Genomic DNA, 7,554 nt, shown 5'->3' with positions numbered 1-7,554 from the left:
ATGGTTCAGGTGTTTCACAATAAATAGTTTAAGGAAATAAAATTTTTAATCAAACAGCAAATAATTTTACTCTGATGCTGATTAACTTTATGCAGCCACATTCACCTCACACATAGACAGTCCTTCCAAAACAGAAGAACTGGTATGCTGTCTCACAGAAGGGACCAACTTATTCATGAAAAAAAAAAGAAAAAAAAACCCAAACAGTTGAAATCTAGCTCCATTGTGTGCACACAAGGATGTACAAATGGAAAAACTAATAGAAGTTATAGTTGTATTTTTATGAACTCCAAATCTGTAAGCAACGGACAAAAGGTGGCTGGGTTGTTCACTGCAGGGGATGGTCTATTTTATTATTTAATTTAAACCAGTGCTTGTAATCATCTTGAATGTAAATTGTGCAGCAACTGATCTGTGAATCTAGATGAATGTGTTTTCTTACATTTCTTTTCCTTTCCATTTTTAATATTGATCATCATCTCATTTCTTATTAGACTGGATAAAAGGAGATAATTTTCCTTGATGTGTTTGGAGATCTAATTAAAATATATAATAAAACAATATATAAATCATTACTGAATAAAAGACAGAAATAAGCTCTATGGAATGTATCATGAACAGTAATTTGCAAATTTTGCAGTTATTCATTGACATCTGTCAGGAAGATAGAATCATGCCCACTTTATGCACATATTTGATCATGGGACATGTTGGAGAGTAGTAAAGGCACCATCTGAGATCAGAATGTAGACATTTTTAAGGTGCACCTCCACTGAAATCAAGTTCCAAAAGTTTCTTAAATGGAGAAACAACATAGATAAAAGATTTGATTTTTTACTTTTTACTTCAAATTTAACAAAAAATGAGGGATTTTGAATTATGATTCTTTAAAATTCTCTGTCAAAACCAATCCAAGTAGTCTGTAAATATAAATCAATGTTTTTCTCGTTTGCAGATTAACCACATTTGTACATGCACAAGCAACATTTTCTAATACCAACAGTTGGAGCATTTCCATCTTTTTTTTTTCTTAAATTATGCTCACCAGGCCATGAATGACAGATAAATAAATACTGTATAATGTTTCCTCTCTCTTCAAGTGCTATTTGATTGATTGTACAGCCATTCCTTACATTTCAGTAACTTAAACATGAATAATGTTTACTAACCAGTAACATGTGCTAGCCAGAAACCAGGAAGATCCCAGTTTTGTAGTCACCCTACCTGGATGAATTTAAGTGCATGTGTAATTCAATCTAACTGAAGAGGACTGCTCAGTCAGCCAGCTGCAAACAAAAGTTTGAAAATCAACCTGACTTCATATGCTATCTTTTTCATTAGCAGGAGAAGCCTTCAGCCCTGTCAAGAAGCTTGTCTAGGCAGCACCATTCCCAGGCCTCATGACGAGGTCTGTGATATAATTGAGGTCGATTCAGTCTTATGTTGGTCTGAGTTGAAAAAGGATCATGTAAGAGCTTATTCAACATGGGTAAATTGGGTTAGTGGATAAGGTGAATGCCAGTGAGAGAGCAGTCAGAAGAACCCTTGAGTTCTTGACAAAGTCACACATACCCAGAACTGCACAGAAAGAGCAGAGGGAAGATGTGTTGCTTTGTTTGCATTTTCTAAGTGCTGCAAGACAAAACTAGATTTGATGGAGGATTTATCACAGCAAGATGAGGAAGAAAATGTCAGGTTTAATGCATTGCCAATAAATGATACTCAGGATATTGACCAGTGATCTATGGTGATTAGGTGCAAAAGGCACTTCGAGAAAGCCTTGAATTTAAGAGTCTTGACTTTCAAGGGTATTTTTTTTTTTAAATAAGTGTAAATGGGTTTAAGGATTATACTGTCTTTTTAAGGAGATATGTATTTAGGGGAAAAAAGAATCCTGATGTGTCAGAAATGTGTTAAATGTGAGATAAGGGTACTAACGAATGTCATTATGACAACACGTGTGACATACTGCTGAGAGTCTCATCCTCGAGTGTAGAGTTAATATTGTGCATTTTTATCTTCCTTGTTTAAAACATACATTGACAATGAGTGTAGGGCGTGCTATCTATACAGTAAGAGGAATTCTTCCTGATTTCCCTTCTGAGCCAGAGGAAGCCACCCAAATAAGATGAGAAACCATTCCTGTGAAGATTCTTTCTGCATGAACTGGAGGAACCAGAAAGAGGTGTTTGCAATCTGAATCATAAATGCACAGGAATTCCTGCTGGCAATTCTGAAAGCTTCTTAACAAAAGCATAATTCTCTGGCTTGTATAAAGCAGATGGTCCCAGACTTCACCTGCTGCAAATCAGGTTAAATACGCTAAGATAGGCTGATGCACAGCAGTGGAGAAACTGCCTCTGGTAGGGGAGCAGATTCTCAAGATTTGGCATGAGTTTGGCAAGTACTGCTTTAGTCATTACAAACCAAATTTTGACTGTTTCAGTGCAGTGTAAAGTTCTGGCCTCGGTATCACCAGCCTTATAGAAAGTATGACTGGCATGGTCTTGAAAAGTCCCTGTTCAGATAAGAATTGGAAATGTTGGGGAGTGGGAATAACAGTGCTACTTTAGCTGTAGTCAGGTTGATGTGATACTGCAGTCAGGCAGTGCATGCACCCAGTAAAGCCGGCAGCATTCACACTACCAGCTCTGACTAGTTCCCTGTGGAACAGTGCAAAAATAACATCCCAAGAACATGAGAAATAAAGATCTAAGAGGGGATATTATCAAAACTCAAAGTCAAGAGATATTTTATGTTGCTTATGTTATGTTGTTGTTATGTTGTAACTCTAGAAAAGAGAATGTGAAAGAAAAGCTAGATCCTGTCCAGTAATGAACAACCCTAATGCACACTTTTTTTTTTTTTTTTTTTTTTTCCTGTCCCCTACATCAGTTTGGGGTTTATCAGAAGTTTGCAGAGTATTAAACACCTCCTTCTTCCTTCCTTGGTCATGATATGGCATCATCAGTATGGCTGAGTGGCTGCATAGTTCTCCCCATTCCTGCTCCATGGGGATCCAGGCTGCTTTCTCTCTGGTGAATATTCCTTCTGGCACACAACATTCTGGGGAGCATTTCCTGCACGGCTGTTTGCACATTTTCTTTTCTGTCCTAAAGTGGCATTGAAGGAATTGGTGAAGCAAATTCTGATCTAGTGTAGAGCTGTGTTCACCCAACTTTGTGGCTCGTCTTCTCTCACAAATGACTGCTGGTTATGCAGAAATAGCTGGACTGTGGAAGGAGCAAGGTCTGCGTGAATGCCATCCCTTGGAGGGGACTAGCTCACTGAACACAGAAAGAGTCCAGGAAATTAGTTTGGAGTAGACTTCCTTTTTATAATAGAGAGGGAAGTGGGGGAACAGTTGCCAATTCTTCTCCTATTTCATGGTATTGAAACTCTACAGAGCTCTGTCGCTCCCACACTCACCCACTGGCAGCAACTGTTCCCCACATTGAGGGTTCCTAACCTAGTGGATTGTTATCCTGCAAGATCTCTCCCATCCCCTTGGCTATCCTCACTTTTCTTCTCCAGACTGTGCTCAGTTCTACAAGCTCCTTTCTGAGAGCAGATCAGGAACACACAGAGCATTCAAGATTTGTACGTGTTTTCAGCTTTCTTCTCCATTACTTTCTTAATCAATCACGCTGTTTTATTTGGGTTTTGACCACTCTGAGTAGTGAGATTACATATTCGTGGGATATATACATATACATATCACAGAATATCATTATACCATGGGATGTAATATATACGTGAATTATATATTATATTCTTGGGATTATATTATTAGGGGGACTGGAAGGGTAGGCACTGATCTCTTCTCTCTGGTGACCAGTGATAGGACCTGAGGGAACAGCCTGAAGCTGTGGCAGGGTTGGTTCAGGCTGGGCGTTAGGAAAAGGTTCTTCACCAAGAGGGTGGTTGGGCACTGGGACAGGCTCCCCAGGGCAGTGGTCACAGCACCGAGCCTGCTGGAGATCAAGAAGCATTTGGACAACACTCTCAGACACATGATCAATTTTTTTGTTTTCTTTTTGGGTGGTCCTTTGGGGACCCAGGAGTTGGACTTTATGATCCTTGTGTGTCTCTTCCAACTCAGATATTCTATGATTATTTCATAATCCCCAAATGTTGTATCTAGGTAATAATGGCCTTCCTGGAGCCCATCCACTAATTTGTGAAGTTATGATTACAGTTTTACTGTATATTTCACTTCACCTTTCAATCACTCCATATTTGAATTTCGGCTGCTGTTTTATTGCCTGGTCACTGAGGTGCGTGAGGTCCTCTGCAGCTCCTCAGAGCTGGGCCTCTTCCTCACTGGCCTACTTTAACTCTTCATGCCCTCCCACCATGTTCTTTCTGACTATGCCAAATTGCACAAGTCCTAGTGTAACTGGCTCCCCTGGTGAGCTCATTTCCCTCCAAGAACTGATCATTTATTCCTATCTTTTGTCTCTGAGCTTTTAACAAGATATGTATTCAGGTGAGGACCCTTCCTCATACAGAAAGCTTAGCTTCCTTAACAGTCTTTGGTGGAGGACTTTGTAGAAAGCCTTTTGGAAATTCACATCAACCATATCAACTGGATCATCCTTATCCATGTTTGGTTAGTTCAGAGAAGTCTGTTAGTTTGTGAGGTAGAAGTGCCCTTTTCAAGAGGCTGTTAGCTTTTGCCAAGTAAATTGAATTGAATATCAGCATTGAATCTTTTAGCATCTGGTGGCTTTTTACTTTCTAATCTGTCTTCTTCATACCGTGGTAAGCACCCCTGCTAAGACAGAAATTCAGAAAGCCGAAAATCCGCTACATATGCACAGGGTATTGTATTTTAGGTATAAAATATATCAATACGGATGGATGAGAAATATTTACTGCTACCTATGAACAGCATTTACCATGACATAACATCAGTGCTGTGGTGATCAATTAATGTTTGTAATTTATTTTGTAAATTGGAAGGGCCAGAGCAGATGTTACTTATTTACTAAGGCAGCAATTTCAGTGGCCTCACTTCTAGGTCTGTTGTCCTCAGACCCCGCAGTGGTTTGGTCTGCAGAAGGCAGTAACACCCAACCATTGGTGCACTTCTGGGTTTGGGGGTTGAGCTTTTGAGCTAGCACATACTGGTGACCAAATCTGTCCAAAAACTGTTCACCTCACTTTTACTTATTTATTTATTTATTTAATCTATTTGGGAACACAATCAGTAACCTACAAAGCAAAACCCAACACTTTTTGACAGAATTATTGAGTCCTTACCAGGTCAAAGAGAAGGTTGTGGAAAGTTTATGTGTAGCTGTTGAGGAGAGATATGCCAAACTCCAGTGGGATCACTCAGTTCTTCCCATGTGCTCCAGAGAGAGTGCTCAGTCGTTTAACATGAGCTCGGGGAACCTGCCTGTCAAGAGCTCTGAACAGGAAGCATGTGGCTTGAAAACCGGTATTTTTGAGAGGTGAAATAAAAGGCAAAAGAGGTGTTTGTGTATCATTGTTTCATCACAATGTATCACATTGGACTGAAAAATGTGGGACATTAAGATGACTTTTTTTCTTTTTTTATACTTAATATTTGTGTCTCCACCACAGCCTCACTTCTCTATGAAGCTCTAGCCCAGAGCTGAGAGTGAAGTTGGTGTTCCTCAACTTTCCTGGTACCCTAGATAACAGAGTCTAGTGACATCCTCCAGAACACAAGATCCCTCAAAATTTGGTTTCCTTACTACTTTCATGGAGGGGCACAAAGGACTCACAGCAGGGGCACTGCACCCTTGCGTGAGACCCTGCAGCAGTTTTCATCAAAGAAAGTTTTACCATCTATTTGGATTGACTAATGTCTCTCTCTCTCTCTTTTTTTTTTTCTTCTTTCTTTTCTTTTACATCTATGGAATGTTGCCTATGATGGATTCAGTAGTCAGGTTTGATTCCACTGAGCATAACTGGGTGAAACTGATTCTCCGTGGTTTGGGTTTAGGATAATGCATTTTAACAAAAACCGTGAAGGCAAGATTTCTTCTAGTAGCAAATTTACCTCTTTCTACACAAAGATGATCTTAATTCGGCTATAACAGAGATGAAAATAGTCATTATAGTGAAGAATGTCTGTAAAATTGCCCTAACAACTCTGTCAGTGGATGAAAAGTCTTATTTCACCTTCATTTCTTTTAATTGATTCTTGAAAGGTTTTCTTACACATGCACACTGGAGTGAGTTGCAGGAGCTTGCATACCAGGTGGATTTTTCAAACGATCATGGCTCTATTTATAATGACACTTGGCACCTCTAGCTGATATTATGTTTTAACTCTAATAAATAACCAGAAACCCTGTGCTTCAAAGCCAAGTGATGATGCCAAAATATTGTCATTATTGCCAGTGGCATGACTGATACTACCGTATAAAATAACCTTTTTTATAATGTGTTAACTTCTTCAGATGACGTCTTCCATTTGGAGGGCGTTCATCACTGCCTTCTATCTTTTACGGTAAGAAGTGAGCTGTAAAATAGCCACTCTCAGTGTGGATACCAATCTCTTTTGCAATGCTGTTTACATAGCTGGCTCTATTTTTTTTTTCTTTCTTCTTTGTTTTTTTTCCTCCTATCTTCCCTAACAGTATAAGTCACTCAGTGACTCTTAGAGATGAGGCCACTAAAATACCTCTGTGGTCTGATGCAGTACGGTAAGCAACTACAGTTACTTTCCTATCCATTCCACAGAAAATTCAGTGGAGTTTCAACATTGTTTTATGGCACCAAAATCTCAGTATCCTGTTTAATCTCCTAGCGTATTTCTCTTCACGTATCCAATTTTCACACCTTTCCAGGAGGCCTGACCATGCCTAAGTTCTCAGTAATTTCCAGTCACAAATATATTTGGCTTTCTCTTACAGAGAAACAGAAGTGGCGGAACTCTGGGAGTCACAGAATTAACCTCTTATAAGAATATCTTCTCTCACATCTTTGTATTTCTTTAGTCTGACCTCACCACATCCCTGAGGATGGAAATCAACCCACACAGTCCAGCCCTATGGTCTTCAATTAGGATCTTGCCAGCTTTGTGCTTTTCTCAGTTTGTTTGCTGACATAGTCTTTGCCATCTTAATAAAGATATCACTCCATAATTTTTGAGTTTGGTGCTTAAGGCAATAAGAATTATCCTCTGCTTGAATCTGCTAATACAAAATTAATAACATGATCTGTGTGTACAAACACCATGCATGCAGATACCCAATCTTATACCTGCTAGGCTTTTTTTTTTTTTTTTTTTTTTCATTAAAACCACTCTGCATTTGCAGACAGAAGGGTTTTGCTAATTTGGAGAAAGCTCTGAGAAGACTCCCTGTGCCAGCAGTTCATATCTTGAAGAATAAATGTTTACTCTCGGGGTGAGTTCCTGACAGAAAGTACCGATATAAGCAAATTCTGTTGGAATCTGTAGGAGTCTGGGTGAATTATAGCTGAATGTCTGAGGATTGCCGTATCAGGAGAGGTGCAGCTCTCAGTACCAGTGTACAGGAGCTGCTAAGTACGCCTCTCCACTGAAAGGGAGAG

This window comes from Cygnus atratus, chromosome 3, assembly GCF_013377495.2.
Source record: "Cygnus atratus isolate AKBS03 ecotype Queensland, Australia chromosome 3, CAtr_DNAZoo_HiC_assembly, whole genome shotgun sequence".
NCBI classification, from domain to species: Eukaryota; Metazoa; Chordata; class Aves; order Anseriformes; family Anatidae; genus Cygnus; species Cygnus atratus.
This window is presented reverse-complemented; position numbering follows the sequence as displayed.